The 27,483-nt window shown below is 46.5% G+C and overlaps 1 protein-coding gene and 1 non-coding gene across 7 annotated transcripts in view; both read right to left on the reverse strand.

Moving 5' to 3' along the window:
* GluClalpha (glycine receptor alpha 1) overlaps positions 1-27,483 on the reverse strand; it is a 381,181-nt gene that overhangs the window by 221,626 nt on the left and 132,072 nt on the right. The gene's annotated exons all lie outside the window — the stretch shown is intronic.
* LOC142583861 (U2 spliceosomal RNA) lies at positions 20,336-20,521 on the reverse strand. Its single transcript, XR_012828679.1, has one exon. It is a non-coding gene; the product is annotated as a U2 spliceosomal RNA (small nuclear RNA).

The following is a 27,483-nucleotide window of genomic DNA, read 5'->3' on the forward strand; positions in this document are numbered from 1 at the left end:
ACCCACTCACCCAGTTTTCCATCCTCTTCTTCGGAAGTTGAGCAGTTAGCGCTGACAAGCAACATTCACGCGGACGATATGGGAGTGGGGCTCACATGGAACGAAAGGATGAGGACATTGGCGCTGTTACAAGCCTTGAAGACTCGTTCGTTCCGGGTGCCTCTATCGCGGACACAGCGTACGCATCCTATCGCCATTGTTCCAGGCGGTGCCCTTCTTGCGGTTTCAGTATTTTATTTATGCACTTTCCTTTTCCTTCAGCCAGTTTTTTTTTTGTTTTCCGAGCTTTTCGTTATCTTTCTTCTATTTTTTTAGTACTGGGGGAAGCATGGTCATCGGGGTCATCCTTGTTCGCGAGGCGCGAGTGTCCCGAATGACGACAGCGTGGAGACGACAAGCAAGCAAGAGAGATGCGCGCAATTTCCAGCGGCGACCCTGCGACGTAAATCTCCGGCCACTTCTCTCTCTTTTGCGAGTGGCAGGAAGCTCCCTGGTCGGTCTCACTAAAACCGGGCAGTGTTACGGGAGGTAGCAGTGTCGGCGGGGTCCGGTGATGCGGAGGCCGAATGTTTATGACCGAATTCGCGAGTAACGACGTGCTGCTACGTGCGTTTCTCTGGTGGCGGATCAAGCATGTAGCCGTAGAGCTTCCAACAAAAATCACTAGAGCTAACTCTGGCGCTACTGTTTACGGTAGCTGCAAGCACGGTGGTTCAGCCTGCGTGAGAATGATGAGTAGTGCATGGATTTGCCTAAATTTCGTGCTTCTGCTTTCAAGCAGACTTCCGACTTCGCGGAGTGATCACGTTTAACAAGCTCTTGAAATATAAGTACAACAATTCACTGTATTTGTGCTTGCATGGAAAGTGTTTAATGCATCCTGAATTTAGGAAAATAACATTGCTTCAAAATTTGCGCCAGTGGCGACAGATAAAGCCTAGGAATAGCGCTACAAGAACCCATGAAATCATGGCTCCCGAACATCAGACGAATCCGTGTATTCCCATGTGAGCTAGACGATCGCAGCACCAGAGCTGCCTCCAGGTATTGTGGTAAGAAACTCTGCCCCTAATAACTAGGTCGAACCCTCGCTGTAGCTTCAATCGGTTAGTTCATGTCAAGATAGTCTATAGTTGATATATATATTCAAGATAGTCTATAGTCGATATAACGCGGGAAAATACGGCATTTTCGACGTTTATGAGCACCGCGGAAAACTTGAAGAGCTAGGCATGGAACGCTGGCAGCACCACACTAATGGAATGTGCCGGCGTTGTGCTACGAATTATCGCCTGCTACGGTCGCGACGTGGCACATGTAACTCCGCACGCACGTGGTTATGTAATCTGGGTAAATAGAGCAGAACACTGTTGCACTTGCACACACAGTTCAAGTGTGTATACCCGCCGTGGTTGCTCACTGGCTATGGTGTTGGGCTGCTAAGCACGAGGTCGCGGGATTGAATCCCGGCCACGGCGGCAGCATTTCGATGGCGGCGAATGTACTTAGACTTAGGTGCACGTTAAAGAACCACAGGCAGTCAAAATTTCCGGAGTCCCTCACTATGGCGTGCCTGATAATCACGTGATAACCACGTGATAAGCACGTGATAATTTACGTGCTGTTGGCACGTAAAACCCTGTAATGTAATTAATTTATTTGAAGTGTGTATGTGTTTGAAAATGCATTTTATATATGATAAAACTAAAGATGTTAGTTTAGGGCGTGCACTTCAGGCAGCCAGTAGGTTTTTATTAACTGCTTCCCGTGCCAAAGTTTCAGGAAGCCCTTACTTAGCTTATCAGGAGACCGCTCAATCCTGCAAGTGCCTCGTCTTTAATGGACTTCTTCACTGCGTTGTAAAATGAAGACAGCTTTAAGACACATTATAATTGAGTGTCTTCTACTTGCACAAACCAAGAATCGGTAAAACAACAGCGGCGTCTACTTGAATAACTGCATAAAAATTCTATCACAATTTTTATTACAATAGCCCACAGATAAAGTTACCTAGAAGCCTGTCTAGAAAAAGAAAAGGCAACAGAATGCACATTGGAAATCTCGTCTTTCTTTAGAATCCAATGTCTATAAAAGAGTGGTATAACAAGCTTTTGCTTAGCGTGATATTTTTCTCACTTTTGTTATGTCTTTTTGTAGTGAAAAGACCCTTTTGGAGCGTTATATTCCGAACAAACAAACGGAAAAAAGCTACACGGGGCAAACGATAAAACCACAATATCTTATATGTTTCATAACAAATATCCAGCAGTTTTCTTGGCAAATATTTTCTCTCCTACTTGGGAGAACTAAAAATCGGGAGCAGGCTTATGTAAAGATATAATAACAGGCAATAACGCCGGGGCTTCGTCTATAACATCGCCGTAAATGGGGAATTTCATTTCTGCGTCCCAGAAGCACCTCTGTGGATTCTCTCGGCAAATACTTCCCAGGCTGCAGCGCTAACAAAAATACCAAACACCGCTCGCGTGTAAAGTGGGCCGAAGGCAAGACACGGTGGCAGACGGGTCAAACGGTTTGCTCAGTTGACTTGCCCATTGGGTAAATTGATGAGTTGGTAATATTTGCATTACGGATTTTTCATTGCGAGCATGGATTAAGGTAGCGCAACATTTTTCTTTTTTTTTGTGGGTGGGGGGGGGGGGGGGATCGCTCGTTTTCTCGGACTCTTTCTACAGCCATCGTCTGCAAACATTCTTGTCTGTCCACAGTCCCGACGCGCTATACAGATTCTGACGGAGTAAGCAGCGCACACAGATGTCGTCTGCTTTCACTGGCTTTAACCTCTTGTCTTTTTCTTGCGTCTGCTATTTCTTGTTTCACCTAAGAAGGGGAGAAGAGATGTACGAGGCGTAAGGATTGTGAAAGAACAGTCGTGCTGCGCTCTGCTCTTTGCCGCATCATCCGACAAAATCCCCGAGCATTCTCTGCCATTCTATTTTACTTCTTATTTCATTGCCCCGCTGGCTAAGTCCAAGATCAATAAAGCGCGTCTCCGCATTTCCTCCCTCGAGCAAAGAAACACACAAGGAATTTCTGCGAACGTAGGTTCTATCCAGTTTGCCAGCGCCCCGACGTTCACATTCCGGCGCGCCTCCCCCTTACGTTCCACCGTCCCCGCTGAAGTGCGTGATGGTTACGTGCTTGTACCATCTTACGTTCAAGAAGAGGGCGGACTGGGCTGCGGAAGTAACGAAGTCTGTAGTTTCCACAGCGCCCGGGTTACTGCGACGCTCGTCCCTCCGATGGGCATGCGTCTGGAGAGTGACCACCAACCCGTTCGTCGTTGCCGCTTCTCCTATTGTTGTGTACACTCACTCTGAGAGCAGTGCAGGAAGAACCGGCTAAAAGGGGCCCAACGGCGCTTTCCCCCTCTGCTTTATTCACTGTGTTTTAGTGCGTCTTCGTAATCTCTCGCCGACTGGGCTGCGTCAGAATGTTCCGCGTTGTACAAAGAAGGTTGAAAGCAAAACGTTCTCTTGTTTTCTTCCACGGGACAGCAGGACGAACACGTTCTTCAGATACGACAACGCATATGCCGCCATATAGTGTCTTCTTATTCACTCAATTTCCTACTCTTGTTCAATAATTTCTTCTCTCTTTCCCTTCTGCGTTCTTTCTTTATCTCTCTCTCTCTCTCTATCTATCTATCTGCGCGCATTAAGCCGTTATGTCGCACTGGCATTCCGAAAGTCGACGTGTTTCAGTAAGAGACTTGGCTATGCTTAGGTTTGGAAAGCATGATTTCAGGTGATAACGACGGTCTCTTAAATGAGAGCCAGAGCGCAAAGCTGCTGTTATAAAAAAGAGGGTGTGGTAAACATCGCGCACGTAGATTCGCACGGTGGTTGTGACTGAAAAGACGGAGCATTTAGGCACGTATTTTCGCTTCTTTAAAGAACAACACAACACAACACACAACACAACACAACACAACACACAACACAACACACACACAACACACACACAACACACACACACACACACACACACACACACGCACACACACGCACACGCACGCACACACAGAGAGAGAGAAAGAGAGAGAGAGAGAGAGAGATTTTATATATATATGAGTTATCAACAAGGAACACAGTGAATCATATCTATTACAGGCCCATTGCTTTCGCTTGCTCTCGGAATGCGTTGTCTGGTGCGACCATCACACCCCTTAACAACAAGAAATATGGCTAAATAATCTGCCTCCGACAAGAATGAGCTCAGTATCAAAAGGAGTTATTGTGCTTGTTGCAAAACAAACTGCTTGCTGCGAGTACCAGCGCCTGCATAGCTTTCTTTATACATCTAGCGTTAATCCGACGAAACAGTTCGTGCATATGACCAGTTATGAATTGGTGCGAAATATCGACGCGGTATATCGTACATGATGTGTTGAAATCGGTGTCGTTGCATACAATGTACCGTACCCACCTGGGCGAAAGCAGTTCGTTCAAGGCAAGCTTAATGGCGCGTGACAACCTCATTCGAAGGGGGGCGACAGGAAAAGCCCTACGAATGTCAACCTTGTAGATCAAAGTTCCCGGCACCCCTTTATAGCGGTATGCGCAGCTCAGTCGGTATTGACGGCTTTGAGTTGTCATGCTTCATTAAAATACCTCAAGGCTTTTGATGCGATTGGCATTCTTAGGTTGTTTCGCGAACTTTCCAAGGGCTGCCAGTCTATGTCTCTAATCGTTTTCCCGCGAACATGAATTCGAAACCAACAGTCAGAACAACTTGGATCACTGGACATGCGACACAGATTGTGTGATACCGGATATTTGCCGCTGTTCAATGAACCGCTTTGATACCAACTAGGCAACTGGCAGCAATCTGCCACTGGCTATGTTCCGAACTTGAAGGAACCCCACTGACGTAAACTTACGTCAATGGGTATTTGCCGCTCTCATCTACGAACTCATCCGACGCCTTACGTGCCGTGTTTGCTCAGGGGCTATGGTGTTGGGCTGCTGAGCACGAAGTAGCGGGATCAAATCCCGGCCACGGCAGCTGCATTTCTATGGGGGCGAAATGCGAAAACACCCGTGTACTTAGATTTAGGTGCACGTTAAGGAACCCCAGGTAGTCGAAATTTCCAGAGTCCTCCACTACGGCGTGCCTCATAAACAGAAAGTGGTTTTGGCACGTAAAACCCCATAATTTTTTCATTCGACGCCAGCATGGGTATCTGCAGTGTGTATCTACAGGTCCTCTACGAACTTCTTTGATGCCAACCTGATTTGGGAGACTGGGCACCTGCCTATGGGTATGTGTCCTTCTTTAATAAACATCTTTGACGACAACTTGGGTCACCGGGTATGTGCGATCCTTGAGTGACACAGGAAAAACAACAACAAACAAACCACCAAACACACAAACACAAGAACCCTTTAAAACGTCTGCGGTATTAGGCGGACCCGAACCCGCGTCATATATTTTCCAACAATCGTCTCTGAATACATATTCACATGCGTGCCACACGCGGACTTCATGGCGGGGCCGATAGATGGCACAACGTGTCCGAAGAAGAAGAAGAAGCGTGATAGAGGAGCCAGGCTGCGCACAAGCCTCTTGCATGACGCATTTCCGAAGTGTCACCGCGGTTTGTCGCTACATTGCTTCAATGCTGACCGCAAGTCCTCACCCATCCTGAGATGGGTGCTGCCAGAACTTTCTCCTAAAAGACAATTCGTGTATTGAAACCAATCATTCTGACATAACCGGCGCCTTCACCCATCGGCTCCCATCTACAGCAGGCGCTTCTGTAGCATTTGCGATGCTTAGGTGCCTTTAGCAGAATAGTAAACTCGACATGCTGGTAGTGACCGCCGCGTCGAGATAAAAAAAAAGAAAAACCCGCAACGTAAGTATATGCTCGTAGGGACCGCCGCGTCGAGATAAAAAAAAAAAAAGACCTGCAACGTAAGTACACTTAAGTGACAGGACAAGCGGTGGCGTTCGAACCATTTTGCAACCGTGAATATGCGATGATTTTGCCAGCGGGTGTGCCTTTGCAGCGTGTGTATATTGCCTTATTACTTTACACTCGTATAGGGTTGGCCTGCGTGGATCGAAATTGTCACCTCTGAATGGGGTCCTATTGTGTGAATAAGTTTTGTTCGTTCAAAACCAGAAATTTTATCGACGGCAGTTTGTTTATCGTTCTTCGGGTCCTAGTTCTTGCCTTTGTTTAAGCTGGAGTGTTCTTAGTATTAAAAACGCATAATAAGGGCCAGTGGTTATCGAAACACAGAGTTGTGCCCTCCAACTCGCGAGGTGTCCGCGTCGGCAATTCCTGTTTAATATTCTTTTCCGAAGAAAAACATAAAGCAAACAGAAAAAATGAACAATAAATAAAACAATGCGAGAGAGGTACGTCCATCTATGCTAACCTTAACTTTAAGCAAATAAATTTCCACTCTCATTAGGCACTGGTCCCCGCGCCACTTTGTCTAGACGACCGTTTTATCCTGAGGCTATTAGCGAAATCGGGCGCTTATCATCATATAATCGTTGTTAAACTAAGCCCCCGAGGTATGGCAGATTGGACAAGAACATCGTGCACCACCGCGGTAATGGCTAAAACTTGGCATTTGCGCATTATTTTTTTCCCACCCGTACGGAGCATGGATGGGTCAGCGACATTAGTGGTGCTCGACGCAGCGTGACGTTGCGTAAATCCTGGCAGCTTGCATTTCGAAAGGAACACAGTTTTTATGTATATGTTGTCACCTCCTTTCTTTATGCATTTCGACGGTGGTTTATCGAACGCTGTGCAGTATTTACCTCTTTGTTTGCTTTTGTTCTTTTTTTTTTCGAATCGGTGGGCCCCCTTGTCTGGCTTGGGGGATGCTTCATTGCACACCAGGCGGCAACGACATTGGGACAGCGGTCGGGAAACTTGTTGATTAAAAAATTGCGACGCCTCAGAGCTCGACACAGCTGCCAAGCGCCGATAAACCACCAGACAGCGCGTTTATTGAAACTGGCAGCGCAAGCCTTTGCTACTGGAAGGACAGGCAGAAAGTGAAAACGAGTAAAAAATAAGCGTCATTCAGAATGGCATACACAAATCGCAAGCGATAAACCTTGGCCGCGCGGTGACGTCTTCGTAATACAAATTAATTGAGCCACGTCCCGCGCAGTCGTTTTTCACAAATTCGATTGTTGCTGCAGCTAGCATTCAGACGTTCGATATTCGCAAGAAGCACTACGGCAGGAGCTGGCGGAAAGAGTTTTGAAAGCCTGGAATGCAATTGATACTGTTGTTGTTGTTGTCGTCGTCGTCGTCGCTGTCGTCGTCGTTGTTGTTATTGTCATCGTCGTCGTCATTGCTGTTGTACTTTCTGTAGTCATTAGTATAAAATTATAGGAGGCTCATGCTTCTTGGCTTAAGCCCATAAAAAAAAAACGGTAGCTCATTGCTTCGAGCGAGCGTATGCGCATTGTTTGGTATAATAAGCTGCCCGTTCTCCCACGGGAAGCTTCAAGCACGACGGCAAAAACGCCATAGAGAGGCGAAGGCAAATTGTTGTTTCTTTTCCCTCCTGAAAACCGTCGCTCTGCATTTTGTCTCTCAGGTTCCGGGTACGAGGCTCAGGACTTCGGTATGCTCATGACGGTTCAAGAAGCAGAAACGAATATAAACCACACGTACAGGATCTCTCTGCCTAGGATCGACTGCGTCTTGCTTATTAAAAAGGGACGCCGAACGTTCCTTCTGACCGAAAGCTGAAGCAGGAGCAAGGCACTCGACATTCACCTATCGGGTATCGCGTCCTTCTGCATTCTTTCCTCAGCCGTAAAACTTCGCGCGTGCTACAAATATCGGCCTTCAAGCGTTCTACAGGGCGCCCCCTCCCCCCCCCCACCCCAGGGATAGCATCAGTAAATAAATAAAAGGCCAACAACGAAATCGAGAGAAACGCTCGTATACGCTAGTCAAGAAAAGAAAAGGAAAATCATCATCGTGAAAATATTTGAATATCGCTACCTTGGTGCGTCTGTTCAAGTCGCACGTGCAACACCCGAAGGCTACTTCGGAAGAAAAACGGTGCATGCTGCTGGGATAAGATTCCTTTCTTTTTGTCGAAGATTTTCCTTTCTGCAACATCTTATGGGTCAGTGTACAAGTTTTACATAAACAGGTCCACTATACATCAACTTATACTACGTATACCCTTTATCACATGTAGGGTCGGGACATGGCAAGCGGTGCCACAAGAGAATGTCAAGATCACCTATTTTTACGTCCCCAATGCTATCAGTGTGAATGCAACCGCCTAGAATAATTCGCGCCGAGACAAGTCGACTGTCCAAACAGGCGAACATCCATTTTTAATCTTGTTTAATTTTGTTGCAGTTGTAAGTGAAATATTCTGTCAAATATACTGCTATATATATCACAAAGAAAAGTACCTCAAGGCTTGCGGGTTTGCGTGCGCACCGGAAAAATCGAAGCTTCTAGTACTAAAAGCGACAGCCAGAGGAAGACCGCAAATGGTGAAATCCCGGAACTAGAACTGCGTCTTAATGGAGTGCAAGTCAATAAAGTACAGTCGCTCGGAGTCCTCGGCCTACCTGTATTCAAGGACGGATTGGGCGCCGCCCTACCCGAACTGCAGGAAACTGTCGCGCAAGTAACACATAGGGTACTGCGGGTAGCAAACAGAAGATACGGTTTGAAAGAACAAGATACATTCAAATATATCCAAGCCTTGATCATCAGCAGAATCGCCTACGGCACCCCTTACATAGACCTAAAGAATGCTTAAATAAAAAAACTGAACACCGTAAATATAAAAAATAAAAAGAAAAAACTAAGTTATCGGTAGTAAAACAGCGCCAGACAACACAAGAGACCAGACGAAGAAAGACACGTACACATGGCGCGTACGTGTCATTCTTCGTCTTGTCCCTTGTGTTCTCCGGCGATATTTTACTAGGGATATGAACCAACTAGCCAAAAATAGGTCTTGACTGGCTTAACTATAGGATTTTACGTGCCAAAACCACGATCTGATTACGAGGCACGCCATAGTGGGAGACACCAGAAATTTAGACCACCTGGGGTTCTTTGGCGTGCACCTAAATCTAAGTACACGGAAGTTTTCTCATATCGCCACCATCTAAATGCGGCCGCCGTGGTCGGCACTCGATGACGCGACTTAATAGTCCAACACCATAAGAATACCCTCATCTGGAATGCTTCCAAGATTGCCATTAGGAATGACTACTCCGCTTATGTCTCCACAACACCTGGAAAGAGCTAGTCGCAGCACACAAAGTTAATCAACTCGAACTCGTCTTTCTCTGTTTCATAATAACCAGTGACGAAGCATAAGTTTCGACTCATACGTGGTGCTAATGAAATAACACTTCAGCAAGTCTTTTTTTCATCGAATCTAAGCCATCTTCGCTGGTGGCGGAGAGCAGTTACACGGCGACTGATATGCCCAGTTCCACGTACAAACAACCCTTTCTTTTTACCGTGTTGGCAAGATCCTGCGAATTCATGGTCGCAACGTTTCGTATTGGTCAACGCCGCGAAACCTGCAGCGCGATACATCCCTCCTACTCTTAAACCTCTAGAGTTTATGTTACAGAAAACAAAGTTTTTTTTTCCGACGCAGAAAACATCAAGACGGCAAGTTGGGTCAGCCGGTTGGGATTCACAGTATAAGGTTCGTTACAGCGCAACACAATACCATTGTCTTTTGTTGCACTGTAACGACGTTTACTATGAAGCAGAAAACATAGGAAAGGAGATAGTGCTTCCTCCTCCTCCTCCTCCTCCTCATCATCATGATCATCATCCTGGTTACGCCTACTGCAGGGCAAAGACCTCTCCCATACTTCTCCAACTACCCTGGTCATGTACTAATTGTGACCATGTCGTCCCTGCAAACTTCTTAATCTCATCCGCCCAGCTAACTTTCTGCCGCCCCCTGATACGCTTCCCTTCTCTTGGAATCCAGTCCGTAACTCTTAATGACCATCGGTTATCTTCCCTCCTCATTACATGCCCTGCCCATGCCCATTTATTTTTCTTGATTTTAACTAAGATGTCATTAACTCGCGTTTGTTCCCTCACCCAATCTGCTCTTTTCTTATCTCTTAACGTTACACCCATCATTCTTCTTTCCATAGCTCGTCGCGTCGTCCTGAGTTTAAGTAGAACCCTTTTCGTAAGTCTCCAGGTTTCTGCCCCGTACGTCAGTACTGGTAAGACACAGCTGTTATACACTTTCCTCTTGAGGGATAATGCCAACCTGCTGTTCATGATCTGAGAATGCCTGCCAGACGCACCCCAGCCCATGCTTATTCTTCTGATTATTTCAGTCTCATGATCCGGATCCGCGGTCACTACCTGCCCTAAGTAGATGTATTCCCTTACCACTTCCAGTGCCTCGCTACCTATCGTAAAGTGCTGTTCTCTTCCGAGGCTGTTAAACATTTTAGTTTACTGCAGATTAATTTTTAGACCCACCCTTCTGTTTTGCCTCTCCAGGTCAGTGAGCATGGATTGAAATTGGTCCCTTGAGTTACTAAACAAGGCAATATCATCAGCGAATCGCAAGTTAAAGTATTCTTCATTAACCCTTATCCCCAATTCTTCCCAATCCAGGTCTCTGAATACCTCCTGTAAACACGCTGTGAATAGCATTGGAGAGATCGTATCTCCCTGCCTGATGCCTTTCTTTATTGAGATTTCGCTGCTTTCTTTATGGAGGACTACGGTGGCTGTGGAGCCGCTATAGATATCTTTCAGTATTTTTTCGTACGGCTCGTCTACACCCTGATTCCGTAATGACTCCATGACTGCTGAGGTTTGGACTGAACCAAACGCTTTCTCGTAATCAATGAAAGCTATATATCAGGGTTGGTTATATTCCGCACATTTCGCTATCACCTGATCGATAGTGTGTATATGTTCTATTGCAGTCTATTGCTTACAGGTGATCAAATACCTTTCAAAGCTGTATCCCTCACTCTGCATATCTCTAATTTTAGTTCTTATTTGCACTTCTACGCCAGCAGCACTTTGAATTGTATGCATTTGCGAAAGCAGTACGCTGTGAATTGGCTCCAGCGCTACCGAGCAGCCGACAAAGTGCACATGTGATAAACACAGCTATATACACTGGAAGGTTGGCTTCACCTTACTAAAGAGGTCTATGCTAGAAAGTACTCTTTACGAACGACAAAAATGCGCATGCCTGGTTTTGTCTTTTCCTCGTTACCAGCTTTATTCAAGTACGATTTTCCGCAAGTATATATTAAAAGATATACGTGGGCCTGCTTTGATCAGTTGTTTTATTTGGCATTAATTGCATTTAGCAAACTTGACTTCTACCTGGTTATTCTTGCTGTGTTTTTTTTTTGGGGGGGGGGGGAATTGACGTCATTATATCTGAATATTTCCACCGATGGCAAAGAACGAGCGGTTGCTTTCTTTATATCTATATAAACCTACCAATATTTCTCGATTCGTAAACCTCCCAACGAGTAATAATAGGAAAAGTGCGACGCAAGGTCAGTGGGGACACTGCAGAGAAGCTAAAGAAAGAACAAGCTGAAACTGAACAGGCAAAAACATAGTGTAAAAAAAAATAATAATACCCGCCTCCCCCCCCCCCCCCCCACACACGCACAGTGTGAGAGAAATGGGAGAGAGAACAGAAACACACGCTCTCACATCTGCGGTATTGCAACTCACAGGTTGAAACCCCAGGTGGGAATTCTGACAACACGGAAAAAACATGCATTGGGCGACTGTTCTGTTTCTCGGCCGCACTTATTGCCCTCGATCATCCGTCGCACAGATGTCGCAGAAATCACGTCCTGGGACACGCCCTGTATCCAAGTTGCACCGTACGTGCTGCGGAAACGCAGCAAGTGATGGCACGACAGGGCATACAGGGCCACAACCGAGAAACGGACACCCTTTTTGGCTGTTTCTGGGCCACGCGCTGTGTTAGAGCGTAAATACGGGCATAAAACACACGCATTAAGGCATGTACGAATGCTTCAGGAACCTGTCCTAACACTGAAACGCTTTGAAGTTGATGCTTTAGAGGATGCCCTAAACCACATTGTAAGAGACGCAATCAGAGACGCTACATAAGTATTTTGATATTGTTTGAAATACATTGCGAGGGGGTCGTCTTGGATTAATTTAAGCAAACCTGTTTGTTGCATGTACTGCAGAAAAGAAATACGTGTGGGTTTGACAGTAGTAGTGGTAGAGGGAGAATTCACGTTTATTCTTTAAGCTGTAAAATGCTTAGGTGGGTACTACGTTTGGTGTCTTTCATGAAACGGTACCTTTCAAAACACCACAATTGGACCCATTGATTGCATAACATGTCCAGAGTAATCAAACTTTTTTCAATTATGAAGCAAGTTGCGACATAGCGTTTCGCACCCGTGTTCAAGCCACGGGACGAAAACGTCACATGACATTGTAGCGACATATCTTGTTGCTGATGACACCTTTATTTTGTATTTGTAATGGTCATTTTGAGATTTCTATTACTTCGGCCATACGTTACATACACTGTTTCCTGTATCGGTCGATTTTGCTATGATACTCGCTCGCCAGGGTCGCTCATGACCATGACGGCATGACGATGACTGTATCATCATGAAAGAGTGACAACGATGGAATGACGAAGAAAGAATGACGTCGATGGAACGATGAAAGCGGTATGACGAAGACATGACGTCAATGCGATGACGATTCTGAAGTGATGACAATAGTATAAAGATCACAGGGTGATGGCGATAAGATGAGAAAAATGAGATGACCACCAGTGTATGACGACGATGGCGTGATGATGCTGGCGAAGATCAGATGACGACGATGAACAAGTACGGCGTCATTAAGATGATGGCATGACAACGAGTGTATGACAACGATAGTATAAGGATAACGCAATGACGATGATGCCATGCCAACGGCAGCATGATCAGGATTGAATGGCGACAGCATGATAATGATGGAATGACGATGAACGAATGACGTCGATGAGGGTGGTATGATCACGAAGGTCTGACAACAATGTGGTGATGTTCATAAAATGGTGACGATGGTACAGTGACAGCGTCATGATGATGTGACGACAATAGGATGTGACTATGACAATAACGGCGTAATGACGACGGCATGACGAGACTACAGTGACGAAGCTGGAATGACGGTGGAACGGCCACGAATGCATCACGACCACGAACACATACTTAGTGACCCAAGCTAGTAGAAAACTTGAGTCAGTGGGGTCGAGCGTAAAAGGCTAGATAGATAGACCCAAGGCGCCTAAAGCAGGCAAAGAGTACTTATCATATTAAAGCTTTACATATCAGAAAAACACTTATTAGCTGTAGTTCCCGAAGCTGCAGTGCACCATGAAATAAACGGCCGCGTCGAATTCTAGCTTATAAATGACGGATGCATAAACTGTAGCTAGGACACGGGATTTCCAGAACAAATACTGCAGGAAACAACTGCCTCGGGCTTTGATTTTTCTACTTTCCTTTCTTTCTTTTTTGTAAATCTGTCTTCACAGAGATGTAACCCGGCTGAATTGTTTTTTCTGTCATTAAATTTTGCGAGATGTTTGCAGAAGATGGCAAACAGAGCGCAACAGAAAAAAGCTTTTTTTTTTTATTGGCATCAGTACTGCTTCGGGAAAAGAGGGTGAAATATTAGGTCATTGTCCCGGACTTGAAGCGCGCCAAAAACCGCACACGAAACACCACCAGAACTTCAGTTGGCGTCCATGAGAGTCCGTGCGGTCATCTTACAATTATCAGTCTTGCTTCTTCCCATACACCATGTCTCGTGGGCTAAGCTGCAAAACACCGCAGGTACCGGCCAGCGCGGCGGGTACGCACTCAAAAGATTAATGAATTCGCGTGGTTTATTGTGCCAAAGCGACGCTGAGGCTATGAAAGACACAACAGTTGAGGGTTCTGAATTGACTTTAAAAGCCAAGGGCTCCTTGACATGCACCTAAATCGAAGTACACAAGCATTTCGACCCCTTCGGAATGTGACCACAGCAGCTGGGAATCGAACCCCTTAACCTCGTGCACAGCAGCCGAGCATCGTAGCCATTGAACCACCACTGAAACGAAGGCGGTAGACCGGAGGGAACGTTAGTTATGTAAGGTCTAATGGCGTAAAAGCGGCTATGGCTATGATGTTCCAGCCACAAAGCTAGTGCTCATTCAAGAGTTTTGTGAAAGGGATAAAAGGAATAAGACCTTCTTATACCGTTTATTTCTAACACTCGTGGCCTTCTAAATAAACTGTATATGTGGGCACGACTCGGTAAAGCTACGTCCGCCTTTAGCTAGCAGCCTCGCTAGCCCCCCCTGCTTTCCTATAACCGCGTGAGTGGAACAGTTACATAGGCACGAGTAATTATGCGACACAGAAAGCACTTTTCTGACCTGGCAGCCTTTTGGCGTAAGAGCATTACGCGGCAAGTGGTAAATGATATCACTGGTGCACCAACGCAGAATGTCAGTGCCAGAGTTAAAAAAAAAAGGGTACTGTTTCACTTCCTGGCTTTGACGTAAGCATAAGTTACTATCGAAACAGAGTAACTATATCTAATGAATACAAGTTCTACTCAGAGTAATCAGAACATAATAGAAACGAAGTATAACGACCATGCTACGACGACCAACGGGCGGAAAACGACAAATAATAGTGAGCTGTACAAGTTGATATTGATTAATTAAAATATAAGCGCTTATAACAAAAGACAAACTCAAGAAGGAAGACAGGACAACATGTCCCCGTCTTTCTTCTTTAACTCGTCCCTCGTTCTGCGTGCCCTTACTAAAATAACGGGATATACTGCATTTAATGGCGGTATCGAGGGTCATCTTCAATGGCCTTGCATAATTAAAAATATGTGGTGTACAGAATAAAAACAGGAACAGCGCAACACAGGACGAGCGAGTAAAGAGCACAGGACAGAGTGGACAGTGCTCTGTCCTGTGCTGCGCTGTTCCTGTTTTTATTCTAAAGATGAACCAACCAGCCCCATTGAACAAACTGCCAACGTTCACATGGTTTTCACTCAGTGGCAAAATACTTTTACTCAAGTAATTTTAATCAGCACATTCTAGATGCCTGTCTAGAAGTCTGTCAGGTAGACTTATTAAAAGAAAAAAGAAAATTGTGGTCTCATTGCCCTTTTCGTAATCTTTTTTCGCTTCTTTGTTCACCTCTCACTTGTTTCCTTGCAACTTGTCGTCTGCGATGAACTAAACTTTGAATTACGACTGAGCAGTTCAGTTGTCTGGTTCAATCTTGTTTCATAAAGAGTTTTACCCTTTGTTTTTAACATAGTCCGACAATTTCCTCTGGCTCAGCGAGTAGTTCAAATCCACGGTGTCCAATATCGTTCAGTGGATGGTATTTGACGGAAACATGTATGAAGGCTTCTGGTACTTTCTGAATTTTGCCTCTACAGTTTTGTAACACCGAACTACGTTCCTCTGAAAACTGAACTTTAGACCCTTATACAAGTGCTCAGGCCCTGCGCCGCACCATTGTTTCATATTGCACATTTCACTGAAAGTGAAGTACGCGTCGCAGCCAACGGTGGCTTGCGAAAGTTCTGCCGCTGTAGGAAATGTCTCCGATCGAGTTTAGATTGGCCACAACGACAAAACTGCCCCGCATAACGATGGAGTTCAGCAGGCAATAGCAAAAGATTGTAACGATTGCTCAATCTAAATTGGTCCTCTTGCTCAAACATTTCAAAATATTGAGCAAGGTTTATCGCCAATTCTCTTAGATTTCTGTACTGATTACTGGAGCTCACCGCCACTGATTTAAGTCAGGGAGTTCAGGTGTTGGCCTAAATACAGTTGTTGACGCGTGTGTTTGAGATTGAAATGACCTTATTTCTTATAGATCTTTAAATTTTTAAGTTGTCGCGAACATGGCTGATGTCCTGAAGTGATCGTAATTTATGTTACTCCCGGTAAACGTTAATACGGAAATCTTAGCTACATTTTCGTGTCCAAGGTTGCCAACAAGAAAGCACTAGATGAATAATAAATTCTTCTGCGTCTCTCTACTTTTTGCCATTTTTCTCTGTTTTCCCATCTCAGCTCACGATATTTCAATTTCTCTGTTGCACGACGAAGTATAGCATAACAATGTGATACAGCTTTTAGCAGAGCTGGGCAGTTAAGAAAGAAACTTCAGATATGGTTGTAACGTTGAACAATTATATTCTCAGGGCACAATTCATGCAACAAACATTGTCCGAGAAGCTCTAACGCCAGCCCTGCGTTCAATAACATACCTATTATTTGTTCCAACAGAAGAACTAGTGATTTCCATCTTAATGTGGAATCATTTCACGAATAAAATTTGGCGAATACTCGATCCCGTTTGACACCTGTGGATGCGAACACGTGTAGATGATTCAGAACCCACGAGCACCTGAAATAGATATGCCACGGCAACATGTTCAAGGACGCGTAGAACGCACTGGTTCGCTTGGACTGCGTTATGACGTTCCAATAGTACGACAACGTGGCCATGTTCAGGACCGTACACTTCTCTCTGGATGATGGGGACTGTACATTCACGAGGAAAAATGTTTACCCAGCGTCACCAGCAAAATATTATTGTTTCTTATAGTGCACCCGCAAGTAAACTGTACCAGTTGTATTGAGCTGGCGTTCCCAGGCTGCGAAGACAGTTTTCTTTCTCTCTTTCGTAGTACCACTAATTTCCAAACTTTGCCTGGAGAGGATGCATGGTACAAAAAGGTCCGAAACAGCCATCCATTCTTCATTACGGGTGTTTTGAGATCGCTTGCTGAGGTCTTACACAAGCACTGACAGCCATGATCGAGCTAGACATCCTGTCTTGCATTGAAACGACGTATATGGGCGTAGCACAGCTCTTTAGCGTAAGTGAACTCATGCGTAAGTAAGCACTAATATTGCGATACCCATTGTATGGACACTATAAGCGAATTGTCGCCGCGGTTGTCGTCGCCACCACCGTGGGACTCCGCATATGTTTTGGTTTATGTATGTTGTATGCTAATCCGTGTGTCATATGAGGGTAATAGTGCTACACACTTCAATCCCTAAAGTTGCTCATACCATCGCTTACGTTCTTGACTAAGTTATTCCTCACAATTTTGAGAATGGCAGCCCGCAAACAAACTTCATGAAGGATACCGTTCACAGCGATGCCTTTTAACTCATATGTTCTCATGATGTTACTATTAAATAATTAAAGTACAAAAGAATATGAGTGTCCAAACAGTGAACTGGTGTAATTTTACTGGCATGACTCATTACGGGTAGCGTAGCGGCGTCGAAGTGATCTCATTACAGGCCCTACACGGCGTCTTAAGGCTTTTAAGGGTGCCAAAAATTTACGCCTACCCACATATGTCATGTACGCGTTAACCGGAGCGTATAGTTAAAACACTGTCCGAGAACTTCAAGCGCAATGTTAAGCCTTGCTGTCGTATTCAGTAATTCGACCTTCGGGCGAAACTGCCAAGATTTCGCTGGTCTTAAAGGCACTATAGCCGAATCATTGGCTGAAGTCGTAATGATATGAACAAGGTCCGTCTGCATCGTTCTAGACCACGTACGAACGGCAAGTAAATGCCAGGAGAAAGCTATACCGAGTTGTTGCGGTTGTCGCAGGTGCGTGAATATCGAGTTTTACTGCATGTCTCAGCGTATATGGTCGTCTGCATCGCCCGTGCCAAACTTCACAAAGTCCACCAATGTCTCGTGTCCCCCGCACTTCCACTGGTTTGAATGTCAACTATAGTATGACACGAAAGCGAGGGCCAACAACAGGTTTGGTTTTCCTCTAGGAATGGCGAAATCCGTTACGTTGAATTTGGCAAGAATCAGACGCTACTGGAAAAATAAATTAGGTGTTCTCTATAGAGCAAAATGACAACTGGGATAAAATGCTAACGAAACTGAAAAATAACAAAATAACCAAGTTAACAATAAAATTTTTATGAAACAAAATAATCTTCTCGATAGTAGAACAATGATCCCCATAAAAATATTCAAGAGCTCGTTTTGTTAGAGAGGAAAGAAAAACATAAATAAATAAAGAAAAAGAAAGGTCAGGTAAACAAAACGGTGATCCTAAAAGACTTCTTTAAAGACGAGAAAGAGTGATAAGAACGAAAGAACTGATCAATGGTTCAGCGAGAATACCTGATACGGCGCGGGAATGATTTTCTCGATTTCATCTACAGTGCGGCGTCTGGCAACAGCTAGCGTCAGTATTTTGAACTTTAAGACAATGAAACTCTGACCGCGGTACTGTAAAGGATTCTGTTTCAAAGCCACATTTCTTTTCGTGCTTAGTCAGCAGTCAGAGCACCACTCCACCTATGTTATCAGCAGTGTCGGCAGGTCATGGGCGGGGGATGATAAAAAGGTAATAGAATAGAGCGAAAGGACTGTTACGTTATAAATGACCATGTCACGAACTGCTAAAATTAAAAGAAACTGCTCCATTATAATGGTCCATGTTGAAAGAAAGTAGGTTCCCCACTTAGTCCTAAACGTTATTTCCTCTAAAGATAAATGACTAAAAAAAAGACAAATCATGATAGCAAGGCAAATCCCACAGAAAAAAGAAAAACACTAGCTGCATCAACGGTATGCCGCAAACTAATCTTAATGAAGCAATCTTAGGCGAGGCAAGCAGCTTCGACAAAGGTACAGTGCTTCAATATATGCAGGACTGCAACGAATAAATCGGCCCCATTGTTGCGTAACGACCCATTTCGAATAAGGAGGCATTTAGCGTACAGGAACTTGGCAACGATGAAAGTTTATCGTTATTTTTCATGTAACGCGGGAGTAACTTGCGTGGCCATTAACGTAAACGACATGGAGCACGAGGCAAGAAAAGCGAACATGACGACACTACGGCATTGATTAACAACTGAATGCTTTTATCGCTGATCGAGAATAATATGAATACCTAGTTACCTACTCGAAAGAGGCAATTGCTGGCATTGCAACCCAACTTCCTTTCTTGCTTTAATCGACGTTTCCTTTTTACCATCTTTCGAAGCTAGCTCAAAGAAAGAGGCCTAATTTGGAGCAATAGGAAAGAAAGAGAGAAAAAAGGCTAGAGTCTATGAACTAGAAGCAATGATCGTGAGCGACGCAGCGTCCTGTGTATGCATGATTAAACATGCTGGAACGGCGCAGCAATCCATCTTTGAAAGCGCTGTCGCCCAAAGACCGTGAACGTGAAAAGGCGCCCGCACATGACGGGAGACACACATAATGGCAACCCAGCGACGTGCCGGAAATAACGGCCTCCCGGTGCTCGCAGCCCCCCCCCCCCCCCCCCCCTTGCACCGGCTCGAGCAGCGAGGAAACGCACGTGACCCATCGCAGCGTGCTGCAATTATTCCTTCCAGCGCGCTGACAGGCGCGCCACTGCAGAGCGGGACACCTGCCAAAACTGCACCGTTACGGGAACGCGCCGATCAAAAGAAGTGTGTGTGTCCGTGAAAGATCGCGCCTGCAGTACGCCGACTATATAGTCGCTCGAGAACGGCGCCGCCACGCTACTATGATAGGTGAATCTCCGAAAGGGACTGCGCATAGACCGAACAAAAAAGATTATAGCCTTCGCGCCGAGAGACAGATTGAACGTTACACGCTGCGCGGCTGGTTCGCTCTGCTCTGTGATTTGCGCCGGAAAAGGTGTAAAACGAAGAACAGGGCGTGGGAACGATCGTTGGTGCCCTGCCCGCGAGCGTACTTTGACTCGGTTCCTTTCGCTGGCGGATGTTTTATCGCCAGCCGGCGAAGAACGCGAGATAGGCGCGGCGTTGCACGCGTTCTTCGTGCGCTTGTTTTAGACGGCTTCGCTCTGCCCATTACACTCCCCGTGTGCGGCGGGTGTGCACAAAGCGCTCGTCAGGGAGACGAGACTGACTAGCACCCGAATAAAAGGCGGTCGCCACGAGGGAGCATAAATTACGACCGCCTAATTATCGGCCTTCTTGCCAGAACTTCGCTGCCGGTGTCGGGAGTTTGTCTTACTCGTTTAACATCGCGCGTTCCCGAGACACGCGCACGAACATCAGGTTATAATAAAGCACACCTTAAAGGCTGTATGCACTACAATGAATAGAAGTACATTATTGAGATGAAATTGATTTTTACAGTCAAGCTGTACATGGGCGGGCGGGGGGGGGGGGGGGGGGGCTAGCATCTGGAAAAAATTGCGTGCGTCTGTCACGCCGCGTAGATCGACAATTTCTGGCCAGTGGGCTGATCCCGAAGATAGTGCAATACCAGGCCGACCCGCGGCGGAGGTGAAGCAGGCTTTAAGCACTCGATCTGCCAACTTGCGAAAATAAGTTCAATATCTTAGTTACAAATACAACCCGTACCAGATATTGAGCTGCCAAGAACAGATACTACACTTCGACCCGCGTCGGCGATGTCTACGTTCGCACCGGCCTCTCTTTGTCGGCGTTCCAAGCGCTTGCGTATCTCCTTTCCTTTCCCTCCGCTCTGCCGTGGTGGCGGTCCCGTAAGCGTGCTGCCCGCCAGGACCGCGAGGCGGAAAGAAATGCGAGCCGTCCATGTGGCCCCGATACCGCAAACTTGGAACGTTTTACCGGAGCAACGGTTAGGTTTCAGAAGGAGTTTGCGAGGAACCAATTTTGTGTAGTCTGTGTTGTGTGTGACCGCTTGTGGTCTTCGAGTGACCTCACGACCATTGCTGCACTGCAGGACATCGACCATCGCAAGACCGCCTTGGTTACGGTCAAGCAGTGTGTGCCTTCGGAGTGAGGTGAGGTACGTGTCTGTTCTACGTGCCGGGATTCGTTAGTAAAAGGTGTTCTTCCGCGTTTTGCAACAATACTTAAGTGTATATGCACCCCGGTGCCTCATCAGCTTCCGAGGCTCAACATCGTGGAGGAGCGACTAGTCGCGCCTCGCCTTCCATTTATGAGCATATGGCGTTTGACGCACGTCAATGGATAGTTCGCCTTTAAGGGGCCCACTACACAGCTTCGCCGGTCAGCCAGCTTCACAGGGTGGAACAACACTGATCTTTTTATTAAACAAAAGAATCGCACAATGGAACAATTAGGCGGAGGTGCTCTCTGGTTGCTCTTTGTAAAAAAGAGGAATAATGTTAATGCACGGCCCTGCCCACTCCGCGCACCACCAGTTGAACTTCGACAGAGTTGTGCGACAAAACGAGCCGCTTCGCAAGCTTCGACGGCTGCGTCCATTATTATTGTCTATAGAGTGGTGGAACGCCTTTGCTGGGAAGAAATATCGAAATTCGAAGCAAGATTTATGGTTCGAGATATCGGCCTGCAGATTAATGAAAGCCACGCGAATGTGAAAACCACTTATTCTTAAGTACGGTATCATGAATGTATAGGGATTGTTGTAAGCTTACGGTTTCTCTTCTTTATAACGCAGAAATTCAAAGCTCTAGGCAATCATGACGGAGGCTGTATGTTGAAAGTGGGCATGCACGCTTTTTCGCAGTGACAATATTGGGACTCTGAAAACCAACTTTAGGAAATCTGAGTTGAGGCTCAGTGATTCGGAACACTGGTTGAGGCGCTAATGAATGTCGTGCATTAGGCGTTTTTGCAGTGCGACCGCATGCGTCACGTAGGAATACTTGTCTAAAGAAAATCATCGCTTTCGAATTTTCAATAACAGACATTCTGAATGAGATTGTTCAGCTCATGAGTACGTAGGTTCGGATATTAAATAAAGAAGTTTCCCATATTTTATTTTCCTTTTTCGAATGTGTGTAATGTTTTTATTCTGTCGTTTCCTGGGGCATTCTTTTTTTCTTTGAGACATTCTTTCCACATCGACAAACGTGTCGCACAGTCAGTGCGGATAATCACACGAATTTTATTTTCTGTCAATAATTTTGAAAACATCTTGGGAAAGCGCCATTGCCACACAAAAGCGAGAAGCAGAGGCATTGTTCTAAGTTCCCTACATGGCGATTCGGTACAGAGTACCGAATTATGTACTCCTGGGTACAGGCCCGAAAGGTTAGTCCGTGGCTTGCGCTCAGTACGGCATAATTTAGGCATTGAGGTACTAGATATCGTACGGTAATGCAACGCAAACCAGAGCTTCGAAAACGAAAAGCAAGAAAGAGCAGGAGGCTGCTATGACGCGGAGACGGTGTAGAAAAGACCACGAACGATCCCTCAGTCCAAAGCCCCTACACAGCGACGGGCGACAGAGTCTCAGGGCCACCGTATATGGGCGTCACGGACGCTGCCAGCAGCCGGCGAAAACTTGGTGGCAGGCCAAAAAGTTACGACGACTCGACTTCGGCCCTCCAGCGTGGAATCTATACACTACTTTGTTGCCCACGTCGGTAGGGGGTGATCGAGCTATATTGGCCTGTTCGATATGTACGCAGGAGCTGGAAAACGGCAACACCAGCCGGCGGAGGGCGCGAGGCTTCTGAGAGAGAAGGGCTCGATGACTACCAGGCATGTGCCGCCTTTACGCTTCTTCTTTCCTCGTTTTATTTCTTCTTTTCTTTTTACCAGTTCCTACGGTATTTCCAGTGCGTTCCATCGCCTTCCAGAACACGCTGTTCCTCGCACCCGGTCCTTTTGTTTTCACTTTGCTGCTTCCGTCTCGAAGGAGATCTATACTGACAGGAGGGCAAAGCGACAACTCGGCGTGTGATGGGGAGCGGAACCAACTTCCGTTCCGGCGACACCCTTATTGGCTGCGCGCACCCCCTTCGCAGCTGTGGTCCTTTCCTCGGCGCCGCGCTGTGGCGTATATGGCACGCGCATAAATAAACAACTCGATGAAAGGCGCTACGACCGGCGGGCCAAGAACAAGGTTGGATGGAAATGAAGCGGACCCTACAGCGGAACCCCCTTTTTTCCCGCTGCGAGCGACGTCCGGAAGGAGGCGGAACGGTGCCAAGGAGTAGCAGAATCGCTGCAGCCGTGCCAAGCTGGGCCCTTTCCTCTCCCTACCGTCTTCCCACTCTGTTGCTGGCTATCGGTCCGCACTACTGTTTGTCACATTGTTAGGGGAACTCCTTCATTAGACCGACTGTCGCCTGTTTCTGAGCACCGAATTTTCTTGCTTTTATGGTGTTGTTTTCTGTCAGCGTGTTCGCGGCTATGGTATTGTGATATCATACTTTGTTTCGAATCTATGCCTTGATTACAAGGCATTTTACTTCCCCGATGTGGGATAGTAAACCGGATATTTTGTTCCGGTTAACCGCCCTGCCTTTTTCCATTTTTTCATGCCTCTCTCTTTCCTTTTCTGCATATTAATTAGTAGAGCATAATGTTTACACTAAATTTTGACTTCAGTCTTCCCCAGCGGCAGTCCTATAATACCGCCAAGCTCGCTCTACTTTAAACATGAATGTCATTTTTTTTTATGCAGGGGGTTCTTTGAGGATTCTGCTCTGCCATACTGTACAACCAGCTTGAACAATACTTGTACTAAGGGAAGCACGACTCTTGTTCCCGCACCCCTGACAACGTCATCGCCTTGATCACGTGTCTTATTTTTCTCCATTACAACCTCGTTCATTCCTGCCGCCCATTAGGTCCCTATGGTTCCAATTCTTTCACCGCATCCTTTCGCACTCTTTGACAATGCAGACCTTGTCGTTTTCTCCACACCTTTCTTTTCCCCCTCTTTCTTTTTTTCAGCTTTCCAGCCCACTGTTTGCCCCGCTTCCGTTCTCTAACCGCTGTCGTTCCTCAATCCTTGTCTCTTCACTCACTCCCGTCTCTCGCTCGCTTCTCTGTCCCGTCCTTTCCGTCAGTTCCTTTCTTGGGATTCCGTGTGCGCTTTTCTGTGCGTGTACACGGATGTCGCCATTTCCCGCCGTACGCTGGCTGTCCGCAGCCTCCCCTTCCCTGCACTCCTCTCCTTCTTTCCTTCAGTCGTCGTGCCGAAGCAGCAGCGGGAGCTGCAGCGGCGGGCCTTATATTGCTCCGGGCCAGGCGCCCTGTTTTCTCAGCTCTCGGCGCCGGTGCTCGAGCGTGGCTCCTTCGATGATGAAAGATCGGCCCCGAACCCTGGGACACGCGGCGGTCGCCCGTTCCGTCAATGGCCTGCCACCCTTCCTCCATTTCCTTTCTCTCTCTCTCTCTCTCTCTCTCTCTCTCTCTTCCTGACGCACGTTGACGTCGTCGCCTTGCTCACTCGCTCGCTAGCCTTCGGCGACACGGCGTCTACTCGAGCTCAGCTATACCGCCTCGCGGCCCGCCTCTTCTCCCTTCATCCTTTCGATCGTTTCTTCTCTGAACTCTTTCTTTGAGTTAATCGCCTTAGCGCTCTACACACCTTGCGACGGAAGGATTCGAGGGCCTGTGAGCTCCGCTTGGGTTTAGCGTGCTCAACATATGCGGCGGGAGGCATGCAGTTTCCCCTGTTGAACATATGATGTTGAAATCAGAGTTTTCCGTTCGTAAGTGCTTTCTGTCGTTGACTAGCCGCCTTTGCGATTGATATGTCTGTCATTGCGATGGGCTGGCATCTGCCCTTTCGAACAATTCTAGCGTAATATATTTTTGCTGAATACGGGGCCAGATCCTGGTGCGAGGCGCGAATTGCGGTAAACAGATTTACTCTTTGGCATAATGTGGAATGCTCCTTCTACAAGAGCCGATTTTTTTTTTCATCATCCCACTCGATGGTACAGGATCTCACGCTCTGAACTTCTCAAGCTATGGGCTTTTTTTCGACATCCCTTACCGACGGAGCTGAATAAGGTATACACAATATAGGAGCAATGTGGCTCTAGCAATGTGTGTATATTAGGCTTCGTAAAGATATGTCTTCCAAATAAAGAAAACGCATAAGAGCGAGAATTAGAACTTAATTCTTAGGGTCTTCTTCTTCTTAGAGTGTACGAAGATGAACTGATGCGCAAACCTTCCCAACTCGGTAACTTGCTCGGAACACGGTGTCAAACCAGATGAACTTTCTTGCACGCAAAGGTCACCTTTTACGTCCCAACAACGTTTTCTTTAGGCGATGCGCGGAAAAGGTCTCTGACGTCTCTCTACAGAGAAATAAAAAAAAAAGGAAGAGGCAGAAGAGCTGAGATTCTGCCACAGAATCTCGTGCCTGTGCAAACCCGATACGAACGGAAACGAGCCGCGCAGATAAAAAAAAAAAAAAATCAGACGTCAATCTGTCCACGTGTAGGACGGAGGAACGAAGACACCAAAAAAGAAGAAGAATAAAAGAAAGAGTGTATCGAAAAGGAGACGCAAGAGCCTTAGCCGGGTTCCAGCGTGGTGCAAACGGGTTCAGCACATGCACCTACCTTGAATGAGATCAGGCCCCGCACAAAAGCGGGACTAGGGGGGAATCCGGGAGCCGCTGCTGTTTTCACCATCTTTTCATGGGCGTTGAAGCAAGCGGGCCGGCGAAATAAAGGGGGAAAAAAAAAGAAATGATGCGCAGCCCGCCTGCGCGAGGGGCACCGGCGGACGGAGTCTTTTCTGCCATCCGCGGTCAGCCGAAAGCACACTGACCAGCCAAGTTTGCTGCCGGAGCTGAATGCCACCGCCGGGCCTTCAATCGAAGTTCCCCCGAATCCCCGTCCTGCTTACTCCGATCTTTCTTTTTATTTATCTCGTTTTCCTCTCGTTCCTGCTCCTCAATTTTATGCCGAGTTGTTTTGATCAGCGCCCCCTATGAATACCTCTCCCCCTGCATTACGCCATTGGGATGGGGCATGCCACGATTTATTTCGAGTTTTATATACTGAAGCTAATCCTCGCGATGAGCTGCGATTTCGGTTTCTTTTTTTTTTCTTTTTTGGATGAAGGCGTCGCGTCCTATTCAGTCGGCTCGGCATCTTTGCGGAATGCTCGGGCAAAGGCATCTGCCATGATATTCGCGGAGGTTCACTGCACGCTCGCCGCGAGATTTATTTTGCGGCCTCTTGTATTTTTTTTTTTTTGCTAGGGTTGGCGTGCAGAATGACCCTTGCCCTGCTGAACCGAAGGTGACCTGTAAAGTCACCGTCTGTTGTTCTATTGTAATATGAACGTACAAACAACCATAGCAATCTCTGGCTACTTTTCATGACTCACTGTTTTCAAGTTGCGAGCAAGAATGCTCTACACGCACTGCAGACGAAGCTATAGCCTGTCGATTGTCTCGTATTGCATAATTTCCAAGCGTGATGAGATACATGGTGCCTTTATAGGAGTGACGAAAACTTCGCGTGTGTCAGGCCATAACCACGAAAATTTGCCCTCTGCGCTTCCTATATAGTCGCAGTATAGGTGTGAAATGACCGATGGCGTGCCCATAGCACGTCAGTGCCCGTAACGAGACATGACCGCGTAGCGTGACAGAGGCACATTTCGAGACGTTTCCTAACTACAGCTTCGATGGACACTTAGCCTACACCTACGTAGCCATCTTCCGTGACCACGAGTCGATGCGATGTTTTTTTTTTGTTTTGTTTTTTGTGTGTATGCGTGTGTGTGTGTGTGTGTGTGTGTGTGAGCTTTAGTAGCGTTCGCTGTACTTCGCTGACCCGCAGCGGTAGCTTATAGGGGCTATGCCGATGCGCCGCTAGGATTGAGGTCGCGGGATCGATCACGCCCGCAAATGCCGCATTTCAACTATACCCTCAACGGGGCGGAAACAAAAAAAAAAGAAGGAAGAAAAAACCGCTCATCTGTTTAGATTTACGTGCATGGTAAATAAGCGAAGGTGGTCAAAGTTGTACTAGAATCCTCCATTTACGGCGTAGTTCGTATTAAAAAAAAAAAAAAACGTCTTGGCACGTATTGCACCAGACTTTAAGTTGTAATACCTCATTGGATGTCGAAGCCACGTGACCATTGTCACCGCTCTCGTAAAAAAAAAAGAAAAGAAAGAAACGGTGTATTTCCTATGACGTACGTCCGTGTGCGTATACACGGCTCGAAAGAGGGAAATAAGAAGCGCCTGATTCGAATTTCCACGTGCGCGATGAGGACCTCTAGTCATGCAACGAGTAGTGTAGTCTTATGCAATAATATCAAAGAAAGGCAAGTGCCTGAAGGCGTCAAACATTTCATCAGGTTATATTTCATCGCAAGTTCAGCAGTTGGTTTCACTGAAATACATTAACAGGTTGGGGGGACGAAACAGCACGCATACTCAGCCGTCGTGGTGGCTAAGGCGCTATTCATTCTGCTGCGGAACACGCCTTCACCGATTTCGTACTCGGCAATTGCGGGCGCATTTGGACAGGATCATAATGCCAAAACGGTAAAAAAAAGAAAGAAAACGTGGGCGTCCACGTTCGAAATTCCCAAACGGACACATTTACTTTCATTAGGCGCTTCTAGCCCACATAGACAGTTTTGTTTCCTCGTTGTGAATGAGCTCCACCTTGCGTAAATATTTT

This window comes from Dermacentor variabilis, chromosome 5, assembly GCF_050947875.1.
Source record: "Dermacentor variabilis isolate Ectoservices chromosome 5, ASM5094787v1, whole genome shotgun sequence".
Classification (NCBI taxonomy): domain Eukaryota; kingdom Metazoa; phylum Arthropoda; class Arachnida; order Ixodida; family Ixodidae; genus Dermacentor; species Dermacentor variabilis.